The 17,247-nt window shown below is 34.5% G+C and overlaps 1 protein-coding gene across 2 annotated transcripts in view; it reads right to left on the bottom strand.

The window, feature by feature from the left end:
- Gabrb1 (gamma-aminobutyric acid (GABA) A receptor, beta 1) overlaps window positions 1-17,247 on the bottom strand; it is a 388,069-nt gene that overhangs the window by 310,438 nt on the left and 60,384 nt on the right. The window lies entirely within an intron of this gene.

The following is a 17,247-nucleotide window of genomic DNA, read 5'->3' on the forward strand; positions in this document are numbered from 1 at the left end:
TCCTGGTACCAGAAGAAAAACAAAGAAACAAAAACAACAACAACAACAAAAAAAAGACAAGTGCTGTGGATGGGTTACATTGGATAAATGTAGAAAATATTCTGAAGTGGTTTTTGGCAAGTATGATGCAAGCTAGTTAACATGACTGTTCACAGTACAAGGAGATTACACAAGGCCTCGTGTTCATTAACCAATACCGTAAGAAGTAAAATGAGGCACAGTAGGATGGTAAAAAGTGCATTATAAATGAAAATTTTGTTTACCATCCATGAAAAATTGGATTGTTAAATAGGAAATGGGAAAATATTTTAATTTTAAATATAGACATTTCTGGTTGTTTTAACTGTTTTATGGTATCTTAACACTGTACTTTGATTAAAACATCTTAATATGTAAACTAATACAACAACTGAGGAAATGAGAGTGGAGACAACTCAAAACAGTAGCAATAGAAATTCCACTTGACCTAGTTATTTCCCATCTAAGTATCTTCCTGAAAAAGTTAAAGACATCATATTACAGCGATATAAACATACCCATGTCTATAGCTAAATCTTGTAAGATGCCTATATATCCAGTAACATATTAAGGGACAAGAAAGAGTGGTATTCATACACAGCAGAGTACTATTCTGCCCTTAAAAAGATAAATTTGTGTCATTAGTAGGGTAATGGATGCACCTAAAGACCATAATGTTGGGTGAAGTACATCAGATGCACAAGGTTAAATATGACGTGGTTTCTCTTATATGAGAAACTCAAATTATAAATAAAGAACAAAATAAAAGTAGATAATAGGAATTAGGGAGCTAGATCTTTTTCAAGTGCAAAGTTTATCAAGAGACGGAGGAAGGAGGAGAGAGGGCAGGGAAAGGACACAAGGAAGAACTGTGAGGTGTTCTGCACATGCGCCCCCTCCCCACGAGGAATGTAAGTGTTGTGTAACACAAATACCAATGAAAAATAACACTGACAAACCCTTTATATTTTAAAAAAGGTTTTCCAGTTCACCACATGTTAGAAAAATTATGCACTATTTTTCTTTTAGGTATATGAAAAACATTTGATGAAAATAAATTTCAATTGCTTCTTTGACAGGGAAATTTCTTAAATTTAATACTAAAAATGGAAAGCAGTTACTTCACCCTAGATTTAAAGGTAAATTGAATATATCTTTAAAATATGTTATTTTTCATAATGTCATCTTCTTTTCTAATTCACTTTTGTTATACTCATATTTACTTAGACTGTCTTTAGAGAGATTTAAACTACTTTGAGCATTGAGGCAGTGTGACAATGTAGGATAAATAAACCTATCAGAAAAATATTACTACAGCTAATGTCCAAGTATTAAAAATTTAGGATTTACTTTTAATTATATTTGTGAAGTCTAAGGGAATATTCAAGAAGTTAAAGAAAATTCATATACGAGTCAATTTGAGAGATAAAAAGGATTCCTTTAGCTATAAATGTAAAGGTCTATTTGCAATTAGAAATTTGATTCTCAAAGTAATGAGAACCATGAGGATTTGATACATTAAGCTTAGAACCATCTTCAGTAAGGAGTGGTGGAGATCATTAAATTAGTGGAAATTTTTTACAATTACACAGTAGGAAAAGATTATAAGAGAACATGAGCTAAAATTAATGAAAAAAGAGATCAAACAATAGAGTAGCTATAGGAGAAAGAGAAGGTAGGTAAGGAAGATGTCAGACTTGAAGCGCAAGTTAAGCAGGGCCAGCTTCATACAGAGTCGCAGAGTGGGCAGCACTTGCAAGGTCACTATGTTTGGTTAAATGCTCTGGTTTGGGTTCTCCTGGTTTAAGAATGTTTGAACAAGGTGCTCTGCATTTTCACCTTCACTAGAACTTGCAAATTATGTACATTGCTCCTAGTTCCCTAAAGGAAAGTTGGAGTCAACATGAACATGCACTGAAAAATGTGTGCCAGGATTCTCATTAAAACACCTACAACTATATGAAAACAGACAAAAACTGGCCATAATGCCACAAGAAGAATCACACGCTAAAAATCTGGGCAGAAATCCAGTTATCTGCCTTCTTGATGAAGATGAATGGAAAAGTACATTCTTGGGCAAAATACCTAATATTGCTGTCCAGAATCACAGTTAAGCCAATGACCTGAAAATATATAGGTGGATAAAAGGATGAACACATTGATTTACTGCCACTTTTATTAATCATAGTACATAGTAATTACCAAGATCTCAGCGAAAAAGGCGTTGATCCCCTAAATACTTAGGAACAATTCTTGACATGAAACAAAACCAGAGCTGAACACCTCCTGAGACAATCTCTTCTTCCAGTCTCTGCACATACTGAATAGGTACTCTGAGAGCTTGTGCAAGGATATAGATGGTGCCTAGAAAGGTTTAGACACTTCTTTTATACACATCAGAATGCTTAGCTGTCTAAAGATATCATCCACTTTGTTTATTTCTTCCAGTTGCTAGGACAAAATACCTGACACCCACACCTTAAAAGTGGAGAAGTTCATTTTGACTCAAGGTTTTTTTGAGGATTCAGTCCATACTAAGTGCCAAGGCAGAAAGACCATGGTGGAAGGGCCTATGGGAAAATGCTCCTTGCATTAGGGCCTCTAGGAAGCAGAAAGAGAGAGAGAGAAAAGGAGCCAGGAGCTGGAGACAAGAACTCATGCTTCAAGGTCATGTCTCCAGTGACCCCCACTAGCTGGAGCCTGCCTTCTCACAGCACATTTAGCAAATTAATTCATCAACTGATAAAGCCACTGATGAACATAGTGTCTGATGATCCAATTATCTTACAAGCACATGAGACTTTTGGGGGACATTTTAAACCTAAATCACAGCACCATCTTATATAAGGGTTACAAAGAGAAAGTAGATGGCTAGTAATAATACATGGTGCTGTAGAAAGGGGTAGAATATTTTAGGGTGAAAGAAGAACTGCAAACTGCAAATGCATCTCTAGGTCAGTGAGAAAACCTTAGCCATTATAGTGAAAATAACCCAGCCCTATTAGGCTGAGGAAATTGCCATAGGCTGTAGACATATACCTTACCTTGTGACTTAGATAGAAAAGAGTAGACCATGTTTAAGTAGAGGAAGCTCAGGATACCCTGTTCATTCTGTATTTTATTCAAAACAGAGCTATGAGAGATTTCTCCTCATTTTTCATTTCTCCTCATTATTTCTTCTCATTATTCATTTCTCCTGAGTATATTGAAAAACTATAAAGCACTATCTGGAAAATTTGTATTTATTGGTGAGGCCAACAGAAAGTTTTTGTTTCTAGTTTATATCATGTTGATTTGACAAGTAGTTTTGTTAACTTAAAATCCAGCACAACTAGAATAGGGATACTAATTAAGCATCTGGGCATTCAGAGCTGGGGGACAAAGATGTCATCTACTCATGATTCTTTTCCTTCTTTCCATGCATCGAAAGTTTACCTATCATTTAAACTTGGCTTACAGTTCACTTCTTTTTTGCAGTTTACTTTGAGTAATTGTATGAACTTATTTCTTTTTTTCTGAACTTGTTTCTCTTTTTCTGAATTCTTATTGACTATATTACTATTTTTCATTGAATACATTATTATGTATTTTAATTATATATCATTTCGTTTAACATGTGACTGTGTGCTTATAACTCTATTTTAATTAAATTGTGATTGTGTGCTTATAACTAAACCTTTCCTATCTTCACTGTGACATTCAGCATCTCCTGAATGAGAATTTACACTTTTGTTCCACCTCCTCACCCTACCTTTCAACTCCATTCCAAACTTAATATAGTGGTTGTTATATAAACAATGTTAAAATTAGAAGTGAAGCCAAGCAGGGCTGCGCACCCCCGTAATCTGAGCACTTGGGGGCTGAGGTAGGAGGATACAAGTTTGAGGCCAGCCTAAGCTACGTAGTGAGATGCTGTCCCTCCCCAAAATAAATATATGTATATATACATATATATATATAAAACAATAAAATGAAAATAAATAAAATTAGAAGTGAAAACAGAAAGTGCCAAAGGAAGGAAAGAAGGAAGGGGACAAAATGACACAGGCATAAGATATTTTGGCTTAGAGAAGATAATTTTATGTTTACACGATTCATAATTTCAGGAGGATGTAAGTAACTTCCTTAGCAACAATGTAATCACATCATACAAATAAAAATATAATCTATATATCACAGGTTCTTTATATTATGAATAAATCCCTCTTGCCTAATGCTGTACAGTTAGCACCAAGTAGGTGCTCAATAGAAAATGGTTGGATGAACACATAAATGGATGATGACGGATGCTAGGTACCCAATGTGGAAGTACTAGCAGGTACCACATAGTTTCTTACCAGCACGTCTATGAGTTGTAGTTTGTTTTTAACACATGGAGAAACTGAAGTTGAAATGTTTAAATATTTGAACCAAGACCAAATAAATGATGAAGTTGTGGGCTGGAAATTTAAACCAAAACCTTCCCGACTCCCTCTTAAAGTCACGTATTTTCTGCTACAGGCTAACAAAATAAAATATTTTATGTTCACGGAGGAAAGCAAGAGAAAATAGAATCTCTAATATGTCAAATAAGATTCAAAATTAGAAATGAGAAGTTTATGTGCTGGAATTATGGGCTTACACTAGATTTGTGATAAGGAACTATCTTTGGTGGGCAACCTAATGACAGGTGGGGCAGCAATTTCAAATTTAAGAGTTTGTTGTCCACTGTCCTTTAAAATGGTATCAGATGAAAACATCTTAATTTCAAATCAGTTCTGCATATAAAATTCATCTGTGCCACTCAAAAATTCATATATCTGATTTGTTCCTCATACTCTTGACATGCTTATTTTGATACAGATCCTACCGTGGATTCTGCAACTCAGAAGTTTAATAATACCAGATATTTGTGAAAGGTTATAAAATTTATCTGTAACTGCCAAATCCACACTTTAAATAATAGAATAATAGAACAGTTCTAGCTTAACCCTTACCGATGGTCTTTTGAAGAACTGGAAATTAATGCCTTTTTTGCCAAGTCTCAGTGAGAGATTCCATAACCAGATCCAATTTATTTTTCTTACTATAAGCATAAAAATCTTTGCTTCATATAATCTTTTTATTGTAAACCTTATTTGCAATTATAATTTGAGTTCACATGCCTCATATTGAAATAGCTTCTTCAGAGAAATATAGGTTAAAAAGTCTCTGGCATATGGTGAGAGCTCAATAAACATTCACTGAATAAATTGAAATTCACATACTTTCATATTTTGACAAATGATTTTCTAAATAAGAAGTTAATGTTTGTAGATTTCACTTCAGAACCGATGGTGTTTAATAAGCTTTCACTTTTTCCTGTGTCAAAGAGGATATCATTCCTCAAACTTGATTTTCATCAATACATTAAAATATTTTCCTAGAGTGAAAATTTAATCTGGTGATGTTTATCATGAACAAAAAATGCTTCATACTTAAAGACAAACAAAACAGATTTTCTTCAGTGCCTTTGGAACAAAATATCTCCATGGCTTATTGCAACTCACTATAATAAACTTCCTTAACATATTGCTTTTTATCATACAAAAACTTGACAGATTTTTTTGACAAAAATAAAATTACTTGAAAGATACACACATATGGCTTGCGAATATCTTCCAGTATATTATATTTTCCATTATGCTATAATTTAATTAACAGAAAGATAAGAGAGCATTTACTACATTCAAAGAAATAAATTTATATCCATTTATGGAATTATTGAGTATTAAGTAGGTTGGGTATTTGTTGAGACTGGTAGTTTTTTTAAATTCTTGTTAAGATAAACATTAAAGAGAAGCATAATCAAGATATAAAATGGGCTGATGATCTCTGCAAATATTTCTTACTCCCAGAGCTGGTCTAATATCTTTAGATACAGCAGCCCTCCGTGTTCTGAGTAATAGTCCTGAATGCTTAACCTCAATCTACTGCGTCCCTAAGTTGCTATCTGTTTCTAAACTCTTTTATATCCTTTTTCCGTCCTCACTAGTTTCCTGATCAGAGTCTCCTGCTTCACTCAGATTCAATGCATGATATCACTATCACACTATTGGCCCAATGACTTGTGCCTTCCTTAGTCAACTACAGTATTAACGCTTTTAATTTGTTGTTTTTCACTGCTCACTTTCAACTCGCAGAACCCTACCAGTGTTTCATAACGTTCAAAAACTTTCTAACTCCACCGTGCATCTTCTGTACGAATATTAACATCCAAAATTTTATCCAATATACCATGTTCATGAGCTACAGGACCTCAGATTTTTCATGTCTGTGTAGATGACCTTTTAGGTGCTAAAATTCAAAATATCTAAAACCTAACTTGTTATATTTTCCTCATCTTCCAGCTTAGATCTTATGGGAATGCCCTCCATCTGTGTCCTTTGCAGTCCTATTTTTATTGATTTCTTCTAAATCAATCAGCAGCCCAACCCCAAGGTCATGTAGTATTTCCCTCCCAAATACCTGTATAAAGTTCAGGTATTTAAAGGTTTCAGCTAAAAGCATATAAAATTTTGTGAATGGATGGCATAGGTATTATTTTTTATCAGATTTCAGGCCAAATCAATTACTGAATCCTATTTAAATATTACAAACTAATATTGTCAGTGTTAGAAAGCACTTCAATGGTCACCTAAAATACCCGCCTCCAGATTATTTACTCTGTCCTGTCCTGCTGAATGTCTATTACAAATAGTCTTCTAATTTGGTCACAGTGGTGGATTAACTAACGGGCAACTTGTAACACCCAGCTCAACTGAATCAGCGTGGTTCTACGTGTCAAGGGCCTAACAGAGGATCACTGCCAATAACATAAAGGAGAACTGGAGGGGAAGATAGAGTGCTGTTGATTGATGGTGTCGGGAGAAGCTTGTTGCACTGGCTTTCCTGATATGAACTCAGTTGTTCTCATCATCAGAGGAGCTGGAGTCCTTGCTGTCACTGAGGATGGCTGTGGTTCTCTTCAGGAAAGCTCTGGTCCTTACCTTGAGCATTGCTTCCTGGCTCCAGCACAGATCTCTCAGCCTCTTGGCACAGATCCTTTACCCTGAGCAGAATTTCTAGCTTCCGTCACTGACCTCCGGGCCTTCCCAGTAAAGACCCTTGATGCAGACTTGCATGAGACAGTGTAGGTTCTAGGCCTCCAGCTGGACTCATGGAGGACATTGCCGTGGGCTCTGGGTCTTCAGCTTAATTTGTGCAGGACATTCCTGTGGGATCCAGGCCCTCACCTGGATTATTTGTGTCTCTTGTGCATGGACAGATCTCTTGCACTCCTCTGCATTTGACTTTTTGTGATGAATATTATAAAATAATCCTATAAATTATATGTCCTATATTACATCTATTCTCTTGCAAACTCTGACTACAACAGTCACTTACACTGAAGTCTCTCTCCATTCTAAATCGTCCTTTGAACCACGGTCACATTAGCCATCCTAAAATAAATAATATTATATTGCTACTCTCTTAAAATATTAATGATAGTCCGTAACCTTCCAAAACTTTTCACACACATATAGTGTCTTGACATTTTAAAGAACTTTAACATATTATTTCATTTTGATTCTCGCAGCTAGTCTTAACACAGAGTTGCACAATGTCATAAACAATTCCCTCATACCCAGCACCTCAAGAAGTGAGCACCTTATAAAAGACCCTCAAGCTTTAACTCCAATAGTGAGCTAATCCTACCAGATAATTGATGAGATAGATAATTTAAATTTGGCAGGAAATGATGCTATTTTCTCCAGGATCCATTTTACTGTCCTGGCTTAGAAATTCATCCATTTCACCAGAAATTTGTCAAAATAGAACCCTGTTAAGGCAATACCTATGATGCAGTTATGTAGTCATTTTACCATTTTCCATAATGAAACTTAGTACTCACTAATTATGTTCCTCAGGGAGAAGGGAGGGGAAGTGAAGAAAAAGTTACAAGAATTAAAATGCAATGTATACATAGATCAACTCCCTGCAATGAATCATGTACATTATGTGTCTCAAAAAATACTAGTGAAATATTTTATACAAATAGATAAAAAGTAAAAATGTTCTTCATAAAAGCCAAAAACAATAATTACAATAATTATAACATCTACCAGACTAGTTAATGTGATGTCATGACTGAGGAGAAATAAATTATTTATTAAAAATTGATTAGATGGAAAATTGCTCTAGCTATTTTTGTGATTAATAGTTATTGATAGAGACGAACCTCTTAAATGTATAGCCAGAAATTTACTTATTTATGTTCTTGCAAGAATTGGGTTTACCAGTTAGATTTACAGTTGGATATATGACATTAGAACTATTTTAGCACAAAACTATGACACATCTACTCCAGAAGATTTTTCCCTTTCTGTTGGTTCCATTTATTTCATGGAATCACTTATTACTCCAAAAGTAGAAAATAAGCCTTGATACATTAATTCAGATGACTACTGAGATGTAAGCTATAAATATGCTCAAAAAAATTCAATGGTTTCTTAATCTTATGCAGAATTAATTTTTAAGTATCTGTGATATTTATCTGAAGGGCTTGTGATTGTCAGTTGTAGCAAGGCAAGTTCAGAGAAGATGAAAAACACACTGTAAACATAAAATTATAAAACTATGAAATGGATCCGAAGTCAATTGATTTAAATTGGAAATGAGAGAATTGGGTTATTATAAGAACAATTGTCAATTTCCAGGAAAACAAAATATTATTGATCAAAATGCTGAACATTTATTGCTTTTATGAATTTTTTAAATTTAGTTTTTATTATTCTTGAAAATAAAGCAACATTATCAAAAAGTTAATGTCTTAGGAATTTGTAGTCAAGTTTTTTACTGAGAAAAAGAAGGAAAATAGAAATAAAATAAAAGTCAATTAATTTTTTTTAAAAAAGTAAAGCTTAAAAATAATCCATGGATATGTGGGATCACTGGAACGTTTTTCCCTTTGGATGGGTTTTCTTCACAACCCACAAATGTCAGCTAACTGTAATAGACATATGTATGTTAAGCACTGTTCTAAAGATTTTATATCTCTTAACTCATTTAGCTGATATTTTAAACTGATATTATTGGCTCCACTTAACAGATAAATAAACAGAGTTATAGAGATGTTTAATAACCTTTCCAGGTAGTACACAATTAGATACAGTTGTAGTGCCACTGAAATGTCACTATTGTGTTGAACACAATGATTTACAAATGAAGACACTGGTTTTTATTAATTTTCCAAATTCTGATTAGTGAAATTATTTAAAAAATCTTAGCAGTATAGACAAACTAGAATTTTTCCAGAAAAAGGTAAGCAGATTCATGAGCAGTTAAGACAGACACCAAGTAATGACTGGGTATCAATCCAAGAGAAAAGATGTAATAAGGAAACCAGAAACTCTAATTCTAAGAATTTAGGATTCTAGATACATCACTAAGTATTGATGATAGTACAGTCATGTGAAGCAATTATCATGAGCAAAGGGGTATGCCATATTCTACATTTCTTATGAGGTGATGTTCTTGGGAGTATTAGCTATGTGGAGTCTATTCCATGGCTACATTTAAAAGGATTATATCTTGTGGATGCTCTTTGGTGATAAACAATAGTGTTTCAGAGCAGATGTGATAGAGCTTACTTTACAACCCAAACCATGTGCTTTTTCAGCATATTTCAACTGAAGTGTGTTCTGCTTACTAAAACAGCAAGCAATCACCATGACATGATAGAGAACAGGGGAAAGAGAACAAATAGTTGCCCTGTGAATAAAGGTTGCTCAGAATAGGACTAAACAGTGTGAAAAACCTCACAGGACATATCTTAGAGATGAAACTTTGGCAATCAGTTTTGTGGAATTTATTATAGGACATTAAGTCCTGGTTAGTATTATCAGTTAAAGACTAAACACTGAACAACTGTAGAAATGCAGGGAGAGAGAGAGGCTGGAGAGGAGGATGTAAAGTGATATAGGTCAGTACAAACTACACAAGAGTTGATAGAGGTTGCGGAACGTGTGAAAGGTAACAATAAACCCAACATGAAAGAATTCCTGGCTGGGAATACAGCTCAATGGCATAAACACCTGCCTGGCAAGTGCATGGTCCTGAGTTTGATCCTTCCCTTCCAGATCCATCTAGTCCCAATGCAAAGCATTCAGGTTTATTACCAAAACTATGCTGTAAATCATTTATAATGTTCATATATAATGAAATTTTAGGTAATTATATAGTAAACAATATAGATATTTTTCTATAGCACAGACTTGACTTTTTAAAAATATTAGTTCATGTGTCTTCAGGTTGTTGTTAAAGATTGACAGGAAACAAATGCCTGAAAATTCCTAGTTTGGCCACTAGAACTAGACACAAAGCCCAAGACCGGAGCCATGACCCTGTTGTTTTTTATCTTGATTAAATTACTCAACCTCTTCAAACTTCAGGATTTTCAGTTGTAAATTAGGCATAAAAATAGAATTGCTTCAAGATATTCCCATAAGGATGAATTTTAAAACCTTTTAGGGTGTAAAACACTAGAAAAAACCACGATTCCCAAATGTATAACCACAATACGTCAGCTAATCTGTAAAATTACAACAGATTTGGATCAATAAGAGTACTGAAATCAGGGAGCTGTCAATTAACCCCTTCATTTTTAGAAAAGCAGGCATCCTCAAAGAGACAGATTGCAAGCAAAGGCTTGTTTGTGGTAGATACTAGAGTTCATAAAAGGGAATTATAAGAAACATACATACATTCAAATTAAAGTTTCAGTGAATTGCTGAAGGCTAAATATGAACTAGAACAAGAGCACAGAAAAATCTCCAGGGGGATTTGCACTGGTTCACAGGACCTCTCCAGTTCTTATAAGGAAGTTCGGGCAGCACAAGAAGCTTTGCAAATCCTCTCCCATAGTGCAAGCCTGGGAGACAGAGCCCCATGTGCTGCAGAAAGGACATGAAGCCTCTCCTAGATTCTTCTTCCCTGTTTCTCCTACAAGCATAAGCTTCTAAAGGAAGGGAAGCAAAACTGCTGTACTTAGTCCACAGGTGAAGTCTACTGAAGTAAGGAAAAGGAAATAGAAAATACATTAACAAAGGAACATGAATACCTCCTGAAGAAGATCATTAGACGTCTCTGAGAGCAAAAAGTGATGGGTTAAGATCACTGAGGATGCTGCATCCATAACCAAAACAAACACTTGCCTAACACAGCCTGAATTAGAAGAACAGAAAATGACATTTATCTCTCCCATCGTTATTTTAGCAAGCATAGAGTCATGGAACAGCAATTCACAGCTTAGGGAGAGATAGGGAGGGAGGGAAAGATTTTCTCAAAACGTCAGGCTGAAGGGGGATAAAATACTGAGAATAGCCCTCCGATTTAAACAATGAGTAACACTAGAGAAATAAGCCCATGGTAAACTGAGGGTATCCAGAGAAATGATAAAACCTAGCATCATATTGACTCAACCTTCCAAGTGAAAGGCCAAGAAAACATCAGTTTATTTCATCAGTTTATTAATAAGTAATATTTAACTCAATCTCTACTATAATTCTGTATTTCAATATAGAAGTATGATATGCAAGAGAAGTAAAAAATATGCAATCAAGAGGCAAAAATGTACTGCACAAGTCTCAGACATTATACAAATCTTGTAACTCTCAGGCAGGGGATTTAAGGTAAAAATAATTAATTGAAAGGATCGAAAAAAAAAAGAAGGGAATTCATGAGCAAATAAGTCATTTTAGCAGAAATATGGTACATTTAAGAAAAATGTAATACAAATGGTAAGGGTTGAAAGCATAGTAATAGAAATAAAATATATTTTATAGAATCATTGTAAATTTAATACAGCTAAGGAAAGAATTTTTATTTTTATTTTTATTATTTTTTATTTTTATTTTTTTTTTGGTTTTTTTCCGGTACCGGGAACCGAACTCATGACCTTGCACTTGCCAGGCAGGCACTTTTGCCGCTGAGCTAAATTCCCTGCCCCAGGAAAGAATTTTTAAACTCGAATATAGCTTGATGGAATTTAACCAAACTAAAAAATACAGAGAAGAAGGAAATGATAGGAAAACAGAAACAGAATATCCAAGAGTTATAGAAAAATATGAAATGATCAAATAATCTTATAAAATATGTGTCCTGTATTGTATTGGTCCCCTTGCAAAAATAACCCCCAAACCAGCACAGATGTATAAGATCATCACTGCAAAGGTAATTTTGTATAATTTTTAAAACCTTAAATTATATCAAAAACCTTTCATTATATTAAAAATTACATTTTATTGTTATTTATTATTCTTGTTTCAACTTAATAAATATGATTCATTTAGTCTTAGTCATGGACTAGTTTCTGCCTAAGCATATCAAAATGTAATTTAAATTTCACTGGGACCAACCTGTGTTTTTATCCTGAAAAAAAAAAAAATGCTATGCAAATACAGTCTCACACATACCATGGTATACTTCAGTAGAAAAAAAGAAGTAATCTAATAACAAAACTATTCCTGTGTATGTATGAAATTCAATATAACAGAAATATTGACAGAAATAATAGTTCCACAAAACAATTTGAGTTGTAATAAACCTCATCTTATATTTTATCAAGATGTTTGTAGAAAACTACCATTTGAAAAAGATTTCCAGCCAAACACTATAAAATCTCTTTTCCATGTTTCTGAAAGCCAGAGTCTCGTTTTCACAAGAGACACAACTAATAACAAAGACCGCAGGATATGAATAACAGAAAATATTTTCCCTACTTTGTTTTATATATTCACGGTTTTCACATAAACTATGTACTTTAAATTCAATGTCTTGAAAATCTGCACTGAGCATCCCCCTGAGTCCTCAAACTCAATTTCTCTTTTCCCTCCTTGTCTGTCCCTACTCTGACAAAATTGCCTCAGTTAAATGTGCTCATTCTTCATACTCCAGAATTCAAAGAACCCACAGCCGCTAACCCAGCTGTCCACGTGGGACATCACCCTTCACTTCTGTCTCTCACAAGTAGGTGACCATTGAGTCTTTTCTGTTTGTTCTGTTTATTCTGAATCTTATTTATTCTTACTTATTCTGCCTTCTTTACCTATGTTTTATTTTATTTATTTATTTTTTGTTTGTTTGTTTTTCCGGTACCAGGAATTGAACTCACGACCTTGTGCTTGCCAGGCAGGCGCTGTGCCACTGAGCTAAATCCCCAGCCCCTTTATGTATGTTTTAATCTCTCCCATGTGATATGACTGCTCCACAATTCTTTACCTAGACTAGTCTGACAACCTCTTTATTTTCCTTGATTCTAATCAATCTTTTTTTGACATAGTTTTATAGATGTAGCCAAGGATCCCTCTCTTTTTTTTTTTTTTTTTTTGGTACCGGGAATCAAACTCATGACCTCAGGCTTGCCAGGCAAGCGCTTATGCCACTGAGCTATATCCCCAGCGAGGACCCCTCTCTTTAGCTTGCTCTGACGCTTGTTCTTCATGTAAGGGCACCTGCTTTCACCTCCATCCTCACTGCCCAACACCTTTTGCCTCTTTATGTTTCAGCAATATCATGCAATTTAAGGTTTTGTTAATTTTTATCTTTTTCTTTTCTTTTTCTAATTAGTACCTGTGTGTAGTATGTGTTTACATTCCTCAGTGGAATTGGTTCCTGTACACAATACATTTTAATTCCTTCCTCAATCCTGCTTCATTTCCTCCTTATCTCTTCCCCCAGGCTCCTGCCCCCCTTTGGGGGGTATATTTGTAGTACATAATATTTACACCCCTGTGTGTAGTTGATACATGTACATGACACATCTTAAACGTTTTCATTTCCTGTGCCTCCCTCCACCTCTCTCCATGTCCTGATCCCTTTCCTTTTTTTTAATTTTTTTTTTATTTTAGGGAGAGTAGTAAGGAATACAATAATAGCAAAATACCAACATCGCAGACACAAACAAAACAAAGCAAGAACATTATGATATAGTGTTTCAAAACAAAATCATAGGAATTAATAGTGGTTGTTATATACATATTGTAATCTTCAGTGGAGATCAGTTTGAGATTCCTCACAAAACTAGGATTAGAAGCCCCACTTAACCCAGCTATTCTCCTTCTGGGTATTTTCCCGGAAGAATTAAAAGCATCATACCACAGCAATATAGGTGCACCCATGTATATAGCAGCACAATTTGTCACAGCTAAATCTTGGAAACAATCTTTTTTCCTTTTGAGAAAGATCTATCTCCCTAATTCCTACAATCTGTCATTTATTTTTTCTTAAATCATACTTTGAGTTTCTCTTATTAAAGCAACCCTGAAATATTTAAACTTGTGCATGATTTACTTCACTTAACATTATGGTCTCAAAATGCGTCCACTTGACTATAAATGACTGAAGTTTATCTTTCTTTAAACTTAAAAATTTAGATACCCTCCAATAAAAGATCTAGTCAAAACATGGACAGGCTAAATGAATAGAAACATCACAGAAGAAGTACAAATGACCAAGAAATACATGAGCAAATGTTCAACATTGCTGGATACTAGAGAGAAAAATTAAAATAACACTGAGATTCCATCACACCCCCAAAGAATGGCCGTCATCGAGAAATCTAATAATAAGTGCTATACAGGTTGCAGGAAAAAGGAACAGAGAATGTAAAGATGGGAATGGAAACTTGTACAATCACTCTGGACAATCAATGTAGAAATTCTTTGAAAATCTGAAACTTGAAACGCCATTTAACTCAGCTATCCTTCTCAGCATCCTACTGAAAAAGTTAAAAACATCATTTTACAGTGATACATTGCATATCCATGTTTATAGTGCACAATTCATAACAGCTAGATCTTGGAAGCAGCCTACATGTCCATCAACAGTTGAGTAGGGAAAGAAACTGTGGCATTTATACACAGGCTTTCTTATCTTTAAATCTTTGCAAAGGTCATTCTTCCTCTCAATTGTTCCTTTAAATGTGCATTCACACTGCATTGTATTCATCAGTTTACTTGTTCATTTCCACAACAACTTCTTAAACTCTTCCAGTGCAGGGGTAAAATTATATTCACTCTTAGATCTTCAGCTCTTACAATGTGTATACTTGAGGGTAGGCCCTGTGTGTTTTTTTTGGTTTGTTAGTTTTTGTAAATGACTAAAGGGTGGATAACACACAAAAGCAAAATATATTTACTATTAAGTCATAATTTAAATCTATATTTCCCTTTCTGTTTTGACCCTAACTTGTTAACTCTGTAAACGCAGGTGAGCAAGGCTCATGGAACTGCAGTTCCTTTATCCTTCACAGCCAAGGCCTTATGACAACACGCCAAGGTTGTTTAATTTTTGATCATGTCTCTGTTGAATTTCTAGAATAGACCCATGTTCTCTACTAATTGAAATGAGAGAGTGGAATTCATTTGAGCCTGCAAAGAACAGCGCTCTTCATCTTTCTTTGTAGAAACACACTTCAGAGTTAGAGTTGTAGAAAGCGATTAAAAAAAAAAAAAAAGGCATTCCTAACTTCAAAGAAGAATGCACTCACCTGTCATTTTTCTCCCTGTATGGAATAAGCATTCCCACATCTAAGAAAGAAATTTCAAAATCAGAATATAAAACACTCCACACTTGTATATTTGCATATCATTTGATTGGCTGCTTTGGTACTTAAATAGAACTGTATTTTCATCTTGTTGTGATATTTATTGCCATGGCATCTGTGGTGTGGAATGGTTTTCCACATGCACTTAGAGAAAGCCAAAGTCAAATAATAGATAAAAGCATCATATGATGGGGGTCAGAAGAGATCATTTTACACAGAAGTGACTTTTTTCCTTCAGTCTACTGTTGAAAGGAAATATTCGTGGCAGAGGAAGTGAGGGATATGGACCAAAGAATGGAGGTTAAAAAACGGTGCTATGTATCTCAATTAAATGTAGCTTCTGGATATTTTATATATGTCACCAAAATAAAACAAAGTAATGATAATTTCTAATAAAATTTATCTGATTATCTTTTTTTCATATTTTAAAATAATTTAAAAACCGTGCTATAAATGTGCCTTAGTTTTTCTTACTCTAAAAGTGCTTCCTGATGAATGGCTCTCCTGCATCATAGTTTTTTTTGTTTTTTAATTTTAAAAATAAAAGGAAGAAATCATTCACAGACAGACAACCTTTTACAAAATAGCAAAAGAACAGTACGAACAATTCAGAGTTACAAACAAAGTGGTAGGAAATTAACAATGCATAGTTTTTGATTTTATGGCAATAATTTGGCTTTATACATAATTCATGCATTTGCAATTTTTTTTTTTTTTTTTTTTTTTTTTTGGTACCGGGAATTGAACTCATGATCTCAGGCTTGCCAGGCAAGTGCTTATGCCTCTGACCTATATCCCTGGCCCTGCATTCACAAATTCACTCAACAAACATTCTGCACAGGACATTGACTGTACTATGTACTAGATAGACGCTGGGGCATAGAGTCCAGCTCAGAAATGCAGGACTGCAGACATGCTGTTCAAAAGGAGTCTACTGCAGTGAGGGCGAACCCATAGAAACCTTCTATTATATGGAGTGAGTCTAACCTTTTTATTACGATACACAAGATTATTTACCATTTCACCCAAGTTTGCTATGTGGGCCTCTCTTATTCCATCCACTATCTATATACCTTACGTCGCATACCTTCCTATTTCCAGATGCTCCTGTTCATATGTTAGGTTATTCTCAATTTTATGCAATCGTGCCCCCTCTGTTGTACTTCTTAATTTTAACTTTTTGTAGCTCTTTCTTTGGTTCTAATATTTGGGTAGCAATGGCCTCTTGTGGATATTTCCATAGCAAAGTATAGCGGTTATTTTTTTACTCTTACTATATGTACTGCATTTTAATTATTTTTAATTGATTCTCTCCTTTATCTTTCCATATCCTGCTCTCCAAAACATATGTTGGCCAAAGCACCACCGACTGCCTCAAAAAAATTTAATTTACTAAATGCTTTAGGAGCAAAGACAGGAATAATTAATTCTAGATTTGGACTCAGGGAAGACTTTGAAGACAAAGGGATTAATTTCACTTAAAATTGTACCAAAACTTAAAATAAGTCCAGGCTTAGTTTCATTAAAATAATCGAAACACTTTAGACTCACTGTGTTATTATTCAGAAGGTCAGGAAAATGACCCCACACGGCTCCTTTTCTTCAAAAAAGTCTGACTGGCTTTC

This window comes from Chinchilla lanigera, unplaced genomic scaffold (assembly GCF_000276665.1).
Source record: "Chinchilla lanigera isolate Chin_1 unplaced genomic scaffold, ChiLan1.0 scaffold00042, whole genome shotgun sequence".
In the NCBI taxonomy this organism is placed as follows: Eukaryota; Metazoa; Chordata; class Mammalia; order Rodentia; family Chinchillidae; genus Chinchilla; species Chinchilla lanigera.